Below are 18,073 nucleotides of genomic sequence, written 5' to 3'. Positions count from 1 at the left end.
ATAGTATTCTCCTTCACACACCCCATCTCCAGGAGGAAACAACAGGCCGCTCCTCCCCCCTCCCTGCTCCACATTTCTTCTTGCCAGGCAGCAAGAAAACACCTCAGGTGTTGCTTGCCTTGATGGCACCACCCTTCTTCCTCTGGCACACAGGCAAGGATATGGGTGTGGCTTGCAGCAAGTAGACACCAAAGAAGAAAGGCCAAACCACTGGGCAAGCGCATGAGAGCAATTGCCCAATGAACCCATCCTAATGCACCTTCAGTGTTAAACTAAAGAATAGAGTAAAGGAAAAAGAAGACTCCTAACTTGATGGCAGTAACAGAATGTCTGAAGACACCAGACTTCCCTGACAATAACCCTGTTTATAATTCTCTCTTCCATTCCAGATTCTTGCCTCTTTGAGGAACGTCCGGTTTAACAACAGTGCTGGAGATGAAGTCTCTTTCTTTAAACAGGGAGAGAGATACGATATTGTGAACTGGGTTTTCTTCCCAAATAAATCTTTTGCTCACACCAAAGTTGGACAGGTGGATCCAGAAGCTCCGCCTGACCAGGACTTCACCGTTCACTCTGATGCAATCGTGTGGGCTACAGAGGTGGGTTTGAAGTGAAACTCATGGGGGCAATAAAGAATGTTGTAGTTCTATGGCTTGAGAACAGAAAGTGTCTTCCTAGATGAGACCAAAGGCCTATGGAGCCCAGGGAGGGGCCCTTGTCCAGTGAGGAATCATAGAATCATAGAATAGTAGGGCTGGAAGGGGCCGACAAGTCCATCTAGTACAACCCCCTGCTCAATGCAGGAATCCAAGTCAGAGCATCCCTGACAGATGGCTGTCCAGCCTCATCTTGAATGCCTCCAGTGTGGGAGAGCCCACCACCTCCCCAGGTAATTGGTTCCATTGTCGTATTGCTCTAACAGTCTGGACGTTTTTCCTGATGTTCAGCCGGAATCTGGCTTCCTGTCACTTGAGCCCATTATTCCGTGTCCTGCACTCTGGGATGATCGAGAAGAGATTCTGGCCTTCCTCTCTGTGACAACCTTTCAAGTACTTGAAGAGAGCTATCCTATCTCCCCTCAGTCTTCTCTTCTCAAGGCTAAACATGCCCAGTTCTTTCAGTCTCTCTTCATAAGGCTTTGTTTCCAGTCCCCTGATCATCTTTGTTGCCCTCCTCTGAACCCTCTCCAGTTTGTCTGCATCCTTCTTAAAGTGTGGTGCCCAGAACTGGACACAGAACTCCAGATGAGGACTAACCAGTGCTGAGTAGAGGGGAACTAGTACTTCCCGCGATTTGGAAGCTATGCTTCTATTAATGCAGCCCAAAAGAGCATTTGCCTTTTTTGCAGCCACATCACATTGTTGGCTCATATTCAGCTTGTGATCAACAACAATTCCAAGATCTTTCTCACTTGTAGTGTTGTTGAGCCACGTATCCCCCATCTTTTAACTGTGCATTTGCTTTCCTTTTCCTAGGTGCAGAACTTGGCATTGATCCCTATTAAATGTCATTCTGTTGTTTTCTGCCCAGCACTCCAGTCTATCCAGATCACTTTGAATTTTGTTTCTGTCTTCCAAAGTATTAGCTATCCTGCCCAATTTTGTAAAAAACATTTTTTTTTGGTAAAAAAAACAAAAAGGAAGAACCATCTTTGCATGCAGAAGTCCAAGGTAGAGTCCTTAGCATCTCCAGGTACGGCTGGAAAAGGCCCCGGTCTTAAAGCTTGGAGAGCCACTTCCACTCAGTGCAGACAATAGTGGGCGAGGTAAGGAAAGGGTCTGATGGAGGAGGAGGCAGCTTCATGTTTTTGTGTCTGTATGAGCATATACATCCACATCAGCTTCCATTAGGATGATTCTAAGTAAACTGCAGAAAAGATTCAGACTTTCTAAATTGGTAATCCTATCCATTGTGTAATGGAAAACTCTACTAAGTAACTCTGTCCTATTTTTATGCAATATCCATCACTTGTAAAACTTCAGCTATTTCTCTCTTCCCTTTTAGGTGCCTCCCTATGCGAGGTGTGTGGAGGGGTGCTCTCCAGGGCACCAGAGAAACATTCCAGAGGGGAAGCCGGTTTGCTGCTACAGATGTGACCGTTGCCCAGAAGGGACGATCTCTAACCAGACAGGTAGCTTGTCATTAAGAACCTTGTCAAAGTGCAGAGCAAACTTGGGACCGCATGGGAAGATCATAGGCAAGGAGAAGACATGGCCATTTAACCTATGCTTATTTTCTCCATAAGAACCATTGGGGGTTGCATAGCTCACTGGTTTACTGTTTTGCAGACTATTCAGAATTTCCTGAAGAAATCTTCTATTTAAATAATAAAGAATAATAATATCCTTAGATACTTGCATTGGCTCACCATTTTATGCACAGCGTTTTAAACACCATGTTTCCAATCTCTGTTGTTTGGGCATTAGACATGAAGCTGAATGGTGATCAGTTGTTGTAGCAACTGTCACCTGTTTCCCAGCTTCTGCACCAACACATCTCCGCTGAAGAAAGTGCGTCATCTGAAGCAAATGACAGAGAATTCTGTATGTATGCTTGTATGTATGTATGTATGTATGTATGTATTTGCCCATTCAGAAGGCACTGCGGGTGACAGGCTGTGGTGATGTTCTTACACTTAACAGTTTTTAAGTTCTAGTTACAGACTTGAGGTTTTTCTTCTTGCAGAATATTGAACATGGATCTGCTAGCATGGGCTATCCTACACAGGTGAAAAGGAGCATCTTGTACTTTTCCTGACTCTGGTCTTATGGAATATGTTGTTGAAATGTAAAGAGAAAATACTAAAAGGAAAGTTGCATGCTTATATGTACAGTAAGCTAGGGAAATGATATCTCTGTCTCCTTCTTTGTCAGCTGCACTGTGCACACATAAAAAAATCTATGCCATGTTTGAGATACTTTTGCTCATTCCAGATGCAGACCATTGTGACCCATGCCTAGAGGAGCAACATCCAAACAGCAACCAAGACCGCTGTTTCCCCAAGAAGGCCCACTTCCTTTCCTATCAAGAGACGCTGGGGTTCATTTTAGCTTCTCTGGCTCTTTTCCTCTCTCTGATTACATCTGTAGTGTTGGCCACCTTCATTCTACACCATGACACGCCCATCGTCAAAGCCAACAACTGAGACCTCACCTATGTCCTCCTCCATTCTCTCCTGCTCTGTTTCTTCTGCTGCTTTCTGTTCATCGGTCGGCCCACAAAGGTCACGTGTCTTCTTCGTCAAACTGCTTTTGGCATCATCTTTGCAGTTGCCATTGCTTCTGTGCTGGCAAAAACTGTCACAGTGGTTCTGGCCTTCATGGCCACCAAGCCAGAAAACATGGCCAGAAAACTCTTGGGGAGACAACTACCAAACTCCATTGTCTTGGCCTGTCCCCTCATCCAAGCTATTATCTGTGCTTATTGGCTGGTGACCTCCCCCCCATTCCCAATCTTGGACTTTCATTCCCTGGCTGGAGAAATCATCGTCGAATGTAATGAAGGCTCAGTCACTATGTTTTACAGTGTCCTGGGTTACATGGGTTTTCTGGCTGTCATCAGCTTCATGGTGGCTTTCCTAGCCAGAAAACTGCCTGACGCCTTCAACGAAGCCAAGTTTATCACCTTCAGCATGCTGGTGTTTTGTAGTGTTTGGGTCTCCTTTGTGCCCACTTACCTGAGCACCAAGGGGAAGTCCATGGTGGCTGTGGAGGTCTTCTCCATCTTGGCCTCTGGGGCTGGTATACTGGGTTGCATCTTCCTCCCCAAATGCTACATTATAGTGCTGAGGCCCAGTCTCAATTCTAAAGATCATCTAATAAGGAGAAGGCCTTAAGGTGTCTATCACTTCAGACCATGCCCTGCTACTCTAGTTTCCTGTCAAGTACACATATAAGAAGGCCATTAACATTGTTAAATGTGCCGAGTTATTCCTTGAACAATGGGGTCCTGTCCACACTGGGCTTTTGCTCTTTCCCACTCAACTGGAAGTGGACTCAAAGGTTGTCTGTATGGCATTATATTCTCCATAGACATCCTTCAGTCATATAATTATTTAATAATTATGAAATAATTATTATTAGTAAATAATTACTAATAATAAATTAGTAATATATACCATTACTTGTAGGTATAACAGAAAGTTGCAGTATGGTTCAGGGTTAGGCTCACTTCTGAGATTCTCTAAATTGCATGGATCTCACTTCCCCTATCAGGAGAACATTCTTCTGTCCTCCATGCCATTCTCCATTCTTCTTACTGGATTGGTCTTGGGGAGGGTAGGTTTTATTTTGTTTTACTGCCCACTGTTAAGGCATTTGGAACTTGAGTTCCTTCGAAGAGGAAACATGGCAGGATATAAAAGTAATACTAAATAAAAATGAATACAATAAATTGTGTTCATGTTTCAGTACTTCTCCAAACCTGTTTCCTTCCAGAATGCTCATCCTTCTCTCTTGTTTCTCAGGAGCCCCGTTGTGGCTTGGTTTTTGTTGGCACTTGCCACGTGAGCTCACTATTAGAAGGAATGATACTAGCAGCAAGAACACATTTATGTTCAGTCATGAAGAATGTCAGTGACACCCATATTTTCAGAGTTTGAATATAAAATGTATGAATATGCTGTTGTGGAAAAATGGAAAATTAGGTTGAGACAACAATGTAACAGATTCCTTCCCAATAAGGGACCTTTTATTAAACATTAGAAAAATAACAATGCACTTCTTTGTTATAGGGAGCATGGTTGTGTCTCCTGTTAGATAACGCATCCATAAAATCAGGGTCCCATAAGGTTGAATGGAAAAAAGGCAGGTGGGTTGTTCTGGAGTTTATGAAATCAAGAAGATTTCACCATCCTTCCTGAAAATTGCAGGTGCCAGATATAAATGTTTCTTTTACATCACCGGAAAATTTCAGGGAGATTGGTGAAATATTGAGGGAGAAAGGGCAGTTAACAGAAAAAAGAAGGAAATACTTGATCATGCAAGCGCGTTCCTCAAAGCCTGTGTTGGCTCCCGTTGGTGCCCATCATTTGTGAACAAAAGCATAGGCTCCTTATTTTAGAGACTGATGTTTCCTATTCCTTTCTACTGTTGTTGATGGAAATTGAAATTGATTTTTAAAAATGAAATTTCCTTATTTTAAAAATATTTTTTATTTGCATAATGCAAGTCTGTGGGTGTCTCATCATGTGGACCTTGGAATGTGTGGGTGTGGAGGGGAGGGGAATCACTGCCCCATGAAGGAGAGGCCCAAGTAGCAGCATATTCTATGTGGTGCTTTTCTGGGGCCTCTGTGTGTGTGTGAACGTGCTCAAGTGGCACAGTTGTTAAAAGGAGAAGAGTTACAACAGAAATTACAAAGCACTCTCCAGAGGTCATATTTTTGCCAGAGATGCATCTAAGTGATATAAGGCAATATTAAAACACCCATATTTTGGACAACCATTTACTGCCTCAGGCTCTAGCTGCCAAATTGGAGCTGAACGTAACCCAGCAGCCTCCAGTCAGTGATAGTGGTGGAGGAGGGGAGACCAGCCTGCATTCGGTTCATTGTGTGAGAGAGAGCTGGTTAGAAAATAAGATGGCGCCATGAGTAGCAGCATTCTTTTTTGGTGCCGCCATTTGTTTTAACTTATAAATTAATTTTGACATTTTTATCACCTCGCTTGACAGCTCACTCGACAGAGTTTGTATTGGGAAAGTTACACTTGAGGTTTACTTCGAGGTCCCCCACACCGCTTATAGGTTGGATCCAGCACTGCTGAATCAGTCATCCTGGAGATCATGATCTCTTGCCCACCTCCAAACAGAGTAAGATTGTGAGTTCTTTTTCACCACTGGAGAATAAGCTTTGAACGTTAGTTGTTCGTCAAGATCTGCCTTCTGCTAGGCACTCTCCAAGCCCTTCAGTTGACATTCAAGACCAGGAGACCTTTCAATCCTCCAAGGAGCTAGTTAATTTGCCTATCACTTTTTTTTTTTAACCTAGCCTATCACTTTTTTTTTTTAACCTAGCCATGATAGGCTATGTAAATCTTTATGTAGCCTATCATGTCTTTTTTTTTTTTACATGGGAAATGGCGGTGGTGGCAGCCGGTCGGAAGACCGGCCGCCACCAAACCACTGCTGGAGCCACAACTGGAGCCGCCGCCAACCAGAAGATCCGCCCCAGGTAAGTCTCCTCCCGGGGGGATACACGGGGGGATGGGGGGGTGGCAGGCCATTCTGCCACAGATTTCGGGGGGCCGAATGCACTGGCATTCGGCCTCCCCGAGATCCATGGCGGAATTCTCTGACATCCCTAGTTGGGGGCCCTGGCTAAGCTGCCATTCCTTGTTGGTAGCCAGGAATCCCAGATGGCTACTGCATGACTAATCCCACCCAGCATAGGGCCTGTTCTGTTAGAAAAAGTGTGTGGACTCCGAGAAATCAGACGGACTCTCTTGACACCTTCAAGGATCATAAAAGAACAAGGCGCCTCAAGACTCCGTGTTGTTCTTGCTGCGACCAACTAAGGCAGCTTGGGGGAGGCCCCACCCCCATGACAAGGGGACAGTTGTCTGAAGTTTATGTATAGGGCTATCGATGCCTACTAGTCCTGAGGGAGACGTGCGACCTCCAGCAGTATCAGAAGCAGCATGCCAATGTACACCAGTTGGAGGGGAACATGACCATGGGGGTGTATAAGGAAATCATGCTGTGCACAGGCAGCTGGTTGGCCACTGTATGAACAGAATGCTGGACTAGATGGACCTTTGGTCTGATCCAGCAGGGCTCTTCCTATATTCTGATTTCCATTTAAAAAGGCCCATGTTTCAGCCACACACCATAAGATGTCAACAGAAAGTGTGTGGAGTGGGGGCACTTCAGGGATGTCTTTTTCAGCCCCACTAACATTGCCTCCCATTTTCTGTCTTGTGTGTCTTGATGCCTTTCCATGATGAATGGATCCAGTTTGATCAAATGCAGTTCAGTGTAAGCAAGTGTAATGTGATGCACGTTGGGGCAAACAATCCCAATTTCACCTACAAGCTGATGTGACCTGAGCTAGCAGTGACTGACCATGAAAGAGATCTTGGGGTTGCAGTGGACAGCTCAATGAAAATGTCATCCCCGTGTGTGGCTGCTGTGAAAAAGGAAAATTCCATGTGTGGCATAATTAGCAAAAGAGTTGAAAATTAGGGGTGGACGAAAGTCCCTTACCTGTCGTCGAAGGATGTTCGCGGTGGGGGGGAGGCGCTTCGCTGCTCCCCCCACGAAGTTCAAGCCGGGGGGGGAGGCTTCCCGCCTCGCCCCAGCCGAAATTCAGGCCGGGGGGGAGGCTTCCCGCCTCGCCCGGCCGCGAACGCGAAAGTTTTTTTTTTAAACGCCCCCTGATAGGCTACGTGACGATTCACGTAGCCTATCACGGCTAGATTTGCAAAGTCAGCCGTGATAGGCTACATCAATCGTCACGTAACCTATCACGGGTGACTTAAGAAAAAAAAAAGCGTGTACGCGAATGGCGGCCCCCATAGGGAGCCGCCATTCACGTTCCTTATTTAGTCGCTGTAATCTACGTAAATGTTTACATAGACTACGGCGAAAATAAGGGCAACGCAGTCTACGTAAACATTTACGTAGACTATAGCGACCAAATAAGGAACGGGAATGGCGGCTCCCTATGGGGGCCGCCATTATCCATACGCGCTTTTTTTTTTTTGAAGTCACCCATGATAGGCTACGTGACGATTGACGTAGCCTATCACAGCTGACTTTGCAAATCTAGCTGTGATAGGCTACGTGAATCGTCACGTAGCCTATCAGGGGGCATTTTTTTTTCTTTGATTGCAATGGCGGCGGCGGCAGCCGGTCGAAAGACCGGCTGCCGCTCCCGCCCCGCTCGAACACCCGCTGAACCGCCAGCCAGACCCGCCACCAGGAGGGACATTCGGTGAAGGTAAGTCCCATCCTGGGGGGGGTGCAGGGGGCAGGGGGGGTTCAGAGTATTTCTCCCCGAAACTTGTTCGGGGGGCCGAACACGTTGGCGCTCGGCCCCCCAAAGTTTCGGGGAGAAATTCTCCGCCATCCCTACTGAAAATAAAACTTCCATGATCAAACTCCACTGATACAGATCTAGGGTGCAATCACACTTAGAATCTTGTGTACAGTTCTGGTCACCACACCAAGGAAGGACATTGCAGAGGTGGCAAAAGTTCAGAAAAGGGTAACTAAAATGATCAAATGGCTGGAACAACTCCCCTATGAGGAGAGTTACAACATCTGGGATTGTTTATCTTGGAAAAAAAGGCGAGTAAGGGGAGAAACTATAGAGGTGTACACAATGACGCATGGCATGGAGAAAGTGGCTAGGGTGGTATTTTCTCCTTCTCTCATAATACTCGAACCTGGGGTCATCCCATGAGGATGGACAGTGGAAAATTCAGGAGAGATAAAGGGGAGGACTTCCTCACACGGTGCATAGTTAAACTGTGGACCTCACTTCCGCAACATACAGCGGTGGCCACCAATTGGGATGGCTTTAAAAGGGGATTGGACACATTCCTGGAGGAGAAGGCTATTACTGGCTGCTAGTCCTGATGCCTGTATGCTGCCTTCAGTATCATAGACACGATGCATCTGTATGCCCATTGTGGGGAACCTGGGCAGGAGGTGCTCTTGCACTCATGTCCTGCCTGTGAGTTTCCTATGAGCATCTGGTTTGCAGCTCTGGGAACAGAATGCTGGATGAGATGGACCCTTGGTCCGATTCAGCAGCACTCTTCTTAGGTTGCTATGACCAAACTATTATATATGGGGAGGGCCAGAAAGCCCCCAATACATTTCTAGTATTTAGACACAAGAGCCCAGTCACTGGAATGCTAAGACATTCTGTCAGGTTACATGCATGGTCTAGGGATGTCAGAGAATTCCGCCGCGGATCTCAGTGAGGCCGAATGCCAGTGCATTCGGCCACCCGATCTCCGTGGCAGAATGGCCTGCCACCCCCCCGCGGATCCCCTCCAGGATGAGACTTACCTGTGGCGGATCTTCCGGGCGGCGGTGGTGGCGGCGGCGGTGGCGGTGGCACCTGCGGCAGCTGGTCTTCCGACCAGCTGCCGCCACCGCCATTTCCAGGCTTGTGTAAAAAAAAAAATAAAGATGTGATAGGCTACGTAAATCTTTACGTAGCCTATCATGGTTGGGTGGGTTTAAAAAAAACAAAAAACAACCGCGTACGCAAATGGCAGTGGCTACGGCCGCCGCCATTTTTGTTCCTTCTTTTTCCCATCTAAACCTAGGTAAACATTTATGTAGACTATGATGGCAAAAATACAGGGGAACACAAGTAGCGTAGCAGGCGCTATTTGCATCCCCTTTTGATTTTCCGTTTTAGCCTACGTAAATATTTACATAGGCTAAAACGGTGAATGAAAAAGGGACACCCGCTACGCTATTTGCATTTCCCTTTATTTTTGCCGTCATAGACTATGTAAATATTTACGTAGATTAAGACGGCCAAAAAGAAGGAACGCAAATGGCGGCAGCCGTAGCGGCCGCCATTTGCATACGCGGTTGTTTTTTTTACCCAGAGCCCTCCGCAGCTGGAAATCTGGCTGCAGACGGCTCTGGCTTGGCTGGGCCTGGCCGGCTGCTCCGTGGAGCTGCCGCGGAGCACAGTGGTCGTTCGAGGATTCCGGGGGAGGAACGGAGCTCCTATCCCCTGGCGAGAATTCTGGCAGGAGGGACGGAACGCCTCCCCCTCCACCATCAACATAGTCCACGAACAGGTAAGTCACTGTCGTACATACCTAGCATGGTCACCCTGAGTATTGGGGTGATATCCACACGTGGGGGACACTTACGAACATCTCATTGCTTCACTTTATGTTTAGCTATGTATTTTTTAAATGTCATTCTTCTTTCTGGGTAGCACTTTATGCATCCAAAGTCAGCTTTGGAAAGTCCATGGAAGCTCATGCCATTAATCCTGTGCTAGATGCCCAAACATTCTGCTACAACAGACTCATAGCAAATTCCTTCCTTCCAGCTCAGTTATGGCTTTTTGGACCTGCTCAAGGAGGGAAAGGGCCATTCCCTGCCTTCGATCGGATTGATCCCAGTGAAAATCCTCAGTATGTGGGCTTAGTCCGGCTGCTCCTATAGAATCATAGAATCATAGAATCATAGAATAGTAGGGTTGGAAGGGGCCTACAAGGCCATCGAGTCCAACCCCCTGCTCAATGCAGGAATCCAAGTCAGAGCATCCCTGACAAATGGCTGTCCAACCTCGTCTTAAAGGCCTCCAGTGTGGGAGAGCCCACCACCTCCCCAGGTAATTGGTTCCATTGTCGTATTGCTCTAACAGTCTGGACGTTTTTCCTGATGTTCAGCCGGAATCTGGCTTCCTGTCACTTGAGCCCATTATTCCGTGTCCTGCACTCTGGGATGATCAAGAAGAGATCCTGGCCTTCTTCTCTGTGACAACCTTTCAAGTACTTGAAGAGTGCTATCATATCTCCCCTCAGTCTTCTCTTCTCAAGGCTAAACATGCCCAGTTCTTTCAGTCTCTCTTCATAGGGCTTTGTTTCCAGTCCCCTGATCATCTTTGTTGCCCTCCTTTGAACCCTCTCCAGCTTGTCTGCATCCTTCTTCAAGTGTGGTGCCCAGAACTGGACACAGTACTCCAGATGAGGCCTAACCAGTGCTGAGTAGAGGGGAACTAGGACTTCCCGGGATTTGGAAGCGATGCTTCTATTAATGCAGCCCAAAATAGCATTTGCCTTTTTTGCAGCCACATCACATTGTTGGCTCATATTCAGCTTGTGATCGACGACAATTCCAAGATCCTTCTCACTCGTAGTGTTGTTGAGCCACGTATCCCCCATCTTGTAACTGTGCATTTGATTTCTTTTTCCTAGGTGCAGAACTTGGCATTTGTCCCTATTAAATGCCATTCTGTTGTTTTCTGCCCAGCATTCCAGTCTATCCAGATCACTTTGAATTTTGTTTCTGTCTTCCAAAGTATTAGCTATCCCTCCCAATTTTGTGTCATCTGCAAATTTGATCAGTATTCCCTGCACCTCCTCCTCCAAGTCATTAATAAAAATGTTGAAGAGCACTGGGCCCAGGACTGAGCCCTGCGGTACCCCACTCGTTACCTCTCCCCAGTTTGAGAAGGTCCCATTGATAAGCACTCTTTGAGTCCGATTCTGTAGCCAACTGTGGATCCACATGATCGTTGTTTCATCTAGCCCACTTCGAGCAAGTTTGCTCATCAGGATATCATGGGGCACTTTGTCGAAAGCTTTGCTGAAGTCGAGGTATATGATGTCTACAGCATTCCCACGGTCTACAAGGGAGGTGACTTGATCAAAAAATGAGATCAGATTTGTCTGGCAGGACTTGTTTTTGACAAATCCATGTTGGCTTCGAGTAATCACGGCATTGTTGTCAAGGTGCTTCCAGATGGATTGCTTTATGATCTGCTCCAGAATTTTCCCAGGGATTGATGTCAGACTGACTGGTCTGTAGTTCCCAGGTTCCTCCTTTTTACCCTTTTTGAAGATAGGGACAACGTTAGCCCTCCTCCAGTCATCTGGCACTTCCCCGGTCCTCCATGATTTCTCAAAGAGAATAGACAGCGGTTCTGAGAGTTCTTCTGCCAGTTCCTTTATTACTCTAGGATGCAGTTCATCTGGCCCTGGAGATTTGAACTCATTCAAAGTAATGAGGTGTTCCTTGACCATATGCCTGTTGATCTCAAGCTGCAATCCTGCCCCTTCAGCCTGTACTTCGCCTTTGCCAGGGGGGTCATAGACCCTCTTTTGGGAGAAGACTGAGCCAAAGTAGGAATTGAGCACCTCTGCCTTTTCTTTGTCATCTGTTATCATTTTGCCATCCTTATTTAATAGCTGAACAACCATTTCTTTCCTCTGCCTTTTACTATGCACGTAGCTGAAGAAAGCCTTTTTGTTGTTTTTAGCATCCCTCGCTAACCTCACCTCGTTCTCCGCTTTAGCCTTCCTGACGCCATCCCTGCAATTCTGTGCTACCTGCCTGTACTCTTCCTTTGTTACTTGGCCTTCTTTCCACTTCCTATATGTGTCCTTTTTTGTTTTCAGGTCATCCCTAAGCTTTTTGTGAAGCCACATTGGCTTCTTCTGTTGTCTTCCACCTTTTCTTCTTGTTGGAATTGTTTGTGATTGTGCCTTGAGAATTTCCTTTTTTAAAAGTTCCCACCCATCTTGGACTCCTTTTCTCGCTAGCATTGTTTGCCATGGGACCTTACTGATCATTGTTCTGAGTTTATTAAAATCAGCTTTCCTAAAATCCAGGGTACGCGTTTGAGTACACTCGGCTTTTGCTTCCCTTAGAACCAAGAACTCAAGTACAACATGGTCGCTTTCCCCCAGAGTTCCTGTAACTGCTACTTTATCCACTAAGTCATCTCTGTTGGTTAGGATCAAGTCAAGGATAGCCGATCCTCTAGTTCCTTCCTCTACTTTCTGTAGGAGGAAGTTATCCGCCACACAAGTCAGGAATTTCCTGGAGGGGCCATGTTTTGCAGAATTTGTCTCCCAACAAATATCGGGGAAATTGAAGTCCCCCATTACTACTACATCATGCTTCCTTAAAACATTGGCTATTTGCTTTTCAAAAGTTTCATCCTTGTCTTCTCCTTGATTGGGTGGCCGGTAGTAGACTCCGACCACCAGGTTCCTTTTATTCTTTGCTCCATTTATTTCAACCCAGATGCTCTCGATGGGGCTACCAAGCTCCTCCTCCTGTATTTCTGTGCAGAGATATGTATTTTTCACATACAGTGCAACCCCGCCTCCCTTTCTGTTCCTCCTGTTCTTTTTGAACAAGTTATATCCTTCAACTGCTGTATTCCAGTCATGAGAGTCATCCCACCAAGTCTCAGTTATACCTATCAAGTCATAATTTCCCTCCTGTATTAAGAGTTCAAGTTCGTTCTGTTTGTTTCCCATACTCTGGGCATTAGTATATAGACATCGAAGACCATGTGCTTCATAGTCTGGCTTTCTTCCTACATGTGTCTGAAGACTATTATTGGGCGCTATCAGCGCTGTTCTCTCCATTGCAGTGCATGCGCCTACGTCCATTGTTACCCCCAACATTACATCTCCCTTCCCCGTAGGATTCAGTTTAAAGCCCTCCTGATGAAGTTCTTCATGCTGTGGCCAAACACATTCTTCCCAGCCTTTGTGAGGTGCAACCCATCCCTAGCCAACAGCCCATCTTCCAGGAAGTATAGCCCGTGGTCCCAGAATCCAAATCTCTCTCGTCGGCACCACCTTCGTAGCCAGTCATTCACCTGGAGTATTTTTCGTTCCCTTTCTATCCCTCTTCTAACTACTGGAAGGATGGATGAGAAAACTATCTGGGCCCCAAAGTTCTTGAGTTTCCTTCCCAAAGCTTCAAAGTCTGACGTGATCTCTTCGTAGCTCCGCTTGGCGGTATCATTTGTTCCCACATGGATGAGAAGAAAGGGATACCTGTCAGTGGGCTTTATGAGTGCAGGCAACCTTTCAGTCACGTCTCTAATCTGTCCTCCCGGGAGATAACATACCTGGCGAGTCCACGGGTCTTCGCGACATACTTGGGTCTCGATCCCACGCAGCAAGGAGTCTCCCACTACTACCACTCTTCTCTTCTTCTTCTTGTAGGCCTGGGTTTCATCGCCTCTGTTTGACTGACCTTTAGCCTCTTGCTCACTCTCATGCAGGTTCCCCTGTGATTCTTCCTCTGCAGGCTGTCCTCCAGTCTCATCTGCAAGTACCTGGAATCTGTTCCACAGCTCCACCGCTTCCACTGGTGCAGAGTGGCGTCTAGTTCTTCTTCTCCTAACTGTCACCGTTTTCCAAGGAGTATCCTCTACTCCATTTTTCTTCTCCTCAGCATTTCCCACTTCTGCCTCATCTTGCTGTTGCTCTTCAAGCTTCTGGTCTGCCCTTTGCTGCTGTAGTTCCCCCATTCTGTCCAAGAACTCTTCGTGTTCTCTTATTCCCCAGAGGGTTGACAGTCGCCGCTCCAGTCCACTTACTTTTTCCTCCAGCAGCGTGATCAACTTGCACTTGTTGCAGGTGTAGGCCATGTTGTTCTCAGGCAAGAAAACAAACATGGCACACACCTTGCAGGTCACCACCACTGGAGAGTCTTGTCCTTCCATAGCCCCTTTTCCCTTTTGGTGTCTAGCTTTGTGATTGTTCTAGACTAGCCTGTGCCTGCTCCTCTACTCAGTAGAGGTTAAAAGCAGAGTCCCACTGGTGTGGAAGTGTGTGTTACAAGACAAATAAATGGGAAAAAGTTAGTTAAAAAAAAATGTTAGGGGCCTCCCCCTTGACCTCCCCTGCCGAACTCCCCTGGCCAACTCCTGTTTGCTCCCCCTGTTCACTCGCTCTGTTCGCTCGCTCTCTGGGAGCTTGCCTGCTTCTGTAGTCCCTGGACCAGCTGGAGCAGCTTGCTCTGCTCTGCTCTGCTCAGCTGGGAGGCGGGAAACAGACTGAAGCTTCCCGCCCAGTCAGCTGCTGGGAGTACTCAGGCCACACCCCTCCAATTCAGTTGGAGCTCTCAGAAGCTCCTGGTGAGCTCACAGCCAGTCAGAAGGATAAAGGGCAGCCCCCTGGGCTTCCTGCAACCCACTTACCTCTTAGCCTCTGTCTCCTTTGTCTCCTTTGTCTCTTCAACCACTGCAACTCCCCTGGCCAACTCCTGTTTGCTCCCCCTGTTCGCTCGCTCTGTTCGCTCGCTCTCTGGGAGCTTGCCTGCTTCTGTAGTCCCTGGACCAGCTGGAGCAGCTTGCTCTGCTCTGCTCTGCTCAGCTGGGAGGCGGGAAACAGACTGAAGCTTCCCGCCCAGTCAGCTATATTTCCACTGGAACTGGATTGGGCTCCTTGCTCCTGAGGGTGACAGCATTGAACATTTCATCCAGACACTGACCCCAATGCTGAAGCAGAATGACATCTGTGTGGCCATCTCTGAAAAGTTCAATCCAGCGGAACCACTTTATCAGCATTGGAAACAAACTGGATCTATTCCTAGTTCTTGGTTTGAGCCCCAAGTGATGATTTTCTTTGGGTCCTCCAGTGCCATGTCACAATTAACACTGTTCTTGAGGAATCATGAAATAAAGACGAGGACCCCATTTAAGATGGCTTGTATCATGACATCCTATTGGGAAATGGCTGCGGCAGGAGCCCCCTCACGTGGGGGGTATCTAAAAATCTTCTATGGTGCTTTGCACTTCAAAGTCCACACAAGGGATGTGCTGGGATTCAAGCATTTTCTTGGGGCGTTAGGTCCACTCCGACCGCAAGGAGTTGTCCTTCTCCGTTTCTGGTGGGAAAAGGCATTTAGCTGTCTGTTTCTGAAATCAGGCCAAACCTCTCCACGAGGACAGACAAGCTGTACTGGGAAAGAGAAGGCAGTGGACCTGCCACACTACAAGTTTGAAATGAACAGGACAAGTAGGGATGGCAGAGAATTCCCCCATGGATCTCGGGAAGGGCGAATGCCAGTGCATTTGGCCCCCGCAATCTGTGGCGGAACGGCCTGCCCCCCCCCGCCACCCCCGCAGATCTCCCCGGGATGAGACTTACCTGGCGTGGATCTTCCCGGCAGTGGTGGCTCCGGCGGCGGCTTTGGCGGTGGCTGGTCTTCCGACCGACTGCCGCCGCCTTCATTTGCAGGTTTTTTGTTTTGTTTTTTACACCGACATGATAGTCTACATAGGTTTTTATGTAGCCTAAAACATCTGGGTAAAAAAAAGAAAAAAAGGCGTACGCAAATGGCGGCAGCCATAGCCCTATTTGCATCCCCTTTTGATTTGCAGTTTTAGCCTATGTAAAGATTTACGTAGGCTAAAACAGTGAATGCAAAAGGGATGCAAATAGCACCTGCTACGCTATTTACGTTCCCCTTGATTTTCGCCGTCATAGTTTACGTAAATATTTACATAGATTAAGACAGCCAAAAAGAAGGAATGCAAATGGCGGCGGCCGTAGCCGCCGTCATTTGTGTATGCATTTTTTTAAAAAAACCCACCCCCAACCATGATAGGCTACGTAAAGATTTACGTAGCCTATCACGTTTTTTTTTCTTTTTTTTTAAACCAAGCCATGATAGGCTACGTAAATCTTTACGTAGCCTATCACATCTTTTTTCTTTCCCCACAAGCCTGGAAGTGGCGGTGGCGGCCGCCACCCGGAAGATCCGCCCCAGGTAAGTCTCGTCCCAGGGGGGATCCGCGGGGGGTGGGGAGGTGGCAAGCCGTTCCGCCACAGATTTTGGGGGGCCAAATGCACTGGCATTCAGCCTCACCGAGATCAGTGGCGGAATTCTCTGTCATCCCTACCCACTTCACTCTTACGCCAGTATGGTCTGCACTTTTATGTGGCTCTCAAAGTGGGAGGCACGTGTGGAGTGAGACATCGTCCCTTCTGGACAACGGTCACTTGTGTAGCAGCAAACCGGTTTCCCCTCTGGAACTCTTCTACGGTGCCCTGGAGATCACCGCTCCACCCCCCTAGTGACAGGCACCTTCTAAAAGGGAAAAGGCAAATGGTAGAGGATTTCCACATGGCAACAACTGCACTAAATGTAGCAACTCAACAGAGTCTCCCATTTCTGGTTTTTTTTCCATGATAGGCTACGTAAATATTTATGTAGCCTATTATGGCCAAAAACAGGAACGCAAATGGCGATCGCCATAGCGGCCACTATTTGCATCTGCAGCCTCCAGACGCCTGCGAATGCATCCGGCCAGCAGCTCTGCAGAGTTGCCTCGGAGCGGATCTGGCCGGGTTAGGATTTCGGGGGGAAGTGCGGAGCGCCTCCCCCCCACTGTGAATCACCCCTGCGAAAAGGTATTGACTTTCGAACAGCCCTAGCAAATTCTTAAAGAGATGGGAGTACCAGACCACCTTACCTGTCTCCTGAGAAACCTTTACGAGGATCAAGAAACAACAGTAAGAACCGTACATGGAACAACCGATTGATTCAAAATTGGGAAAGGGGTACGACAAGGCTGTATATTGTCGCCCTGCTTATTTAACTTATATGCAGAGTACATTATGAGAAACGCCAGGTTCGATGAATCACAGGTCGTAGGGATGTACGAAAGTCACTTACCTTTTCGAAGGGTGACATTTGCGGTGGGGGGGAGGTGCTCCGTCCCTTCCCCCCGAAATTCTCTCCAGCTGGCTCTGCTCCACAGAGATTCCACTGAGCCACCGACTGGGGCTGCCCGCAGCCGAACATCCAGCCGCTGGGCAGCCTGCAGGGACGCAAATGGTGGCTGCTGTAGCCTCCACCATTTGTGTCCCTGTATTTTGCCATGATAGGCTATGTTGATCCTTATGTAGCCTATCACAGCAAAAACCCCCACAAAAAAACAGCGAACGTAAATGGCGGCAGCTACGGCGGTCGGCATTTGCGTTCACTTTTTTTGCCGTTTTAGCCTACGTAAATATTTATGTAGGCTATTACGGCAAAAAAACACCAAGGAATGCAAATGGCGGCCACTACACCATTTGCATTCCTTTTTTTTTCCGTAATACCCTACGTAAATATTTACATAGGCTAAAACAGCAAAAAAAAAGGGAATGCAAATGGTGGCCGCCGTAGCTGCCGCCATTTGTGTTCCCTTAGTTAAGCCATGATAGGCTACGTAAAAACTTATGTAGACTATCAAGGCTTCCACAGGGATGCAAATGGTGTCCCTGCATGAGCCGTGATACGCTACGTAAGTATTTACATAGCCTATCACGGCTATATGGAAGAGGCGAATGGCGGCCGCAGACACGGCCACCATTCACAAGTCAGCGCGGATGGCAGCAGGTAGGTGCTCTGTTCCAGGCCAATTTTGCAGGGCAGGGGAGTGGAGGGGCTTCGTTCTGCCACAGATTTCAGGGGGCCGAATGCACTGGCATTCGGCCTCACTGTGATCCATGGCAGAATTCTCTGCCATCCCTAACAGGTCAGAATTAAGATTGCTGGGAGAATTATCAACAACCTCAGATACGCAGACGATACCACCCTAATGGCAGAAAGCAAAGAAGATCTAATGA

This window comes from Heloderma suspectum, chromosome 6 (genome assembly GCF_057233095.1).
Source record: "Heloderma suspectum isolate Gila_16-S chromosome 6, 16-S_ref, whole genome shotgun sequence".
Taxonomy (NCBI): Eukaryota; Metazoa; Chordata; class Lepidosauria; order Squamata; family Helodermatidae; genus Heloderma; species Heloderma suspectum.
The sequence above is the reverse complement of the archived record's forward strand: the minus strand, read 5'-3'. Positions refer to the sequence as shown.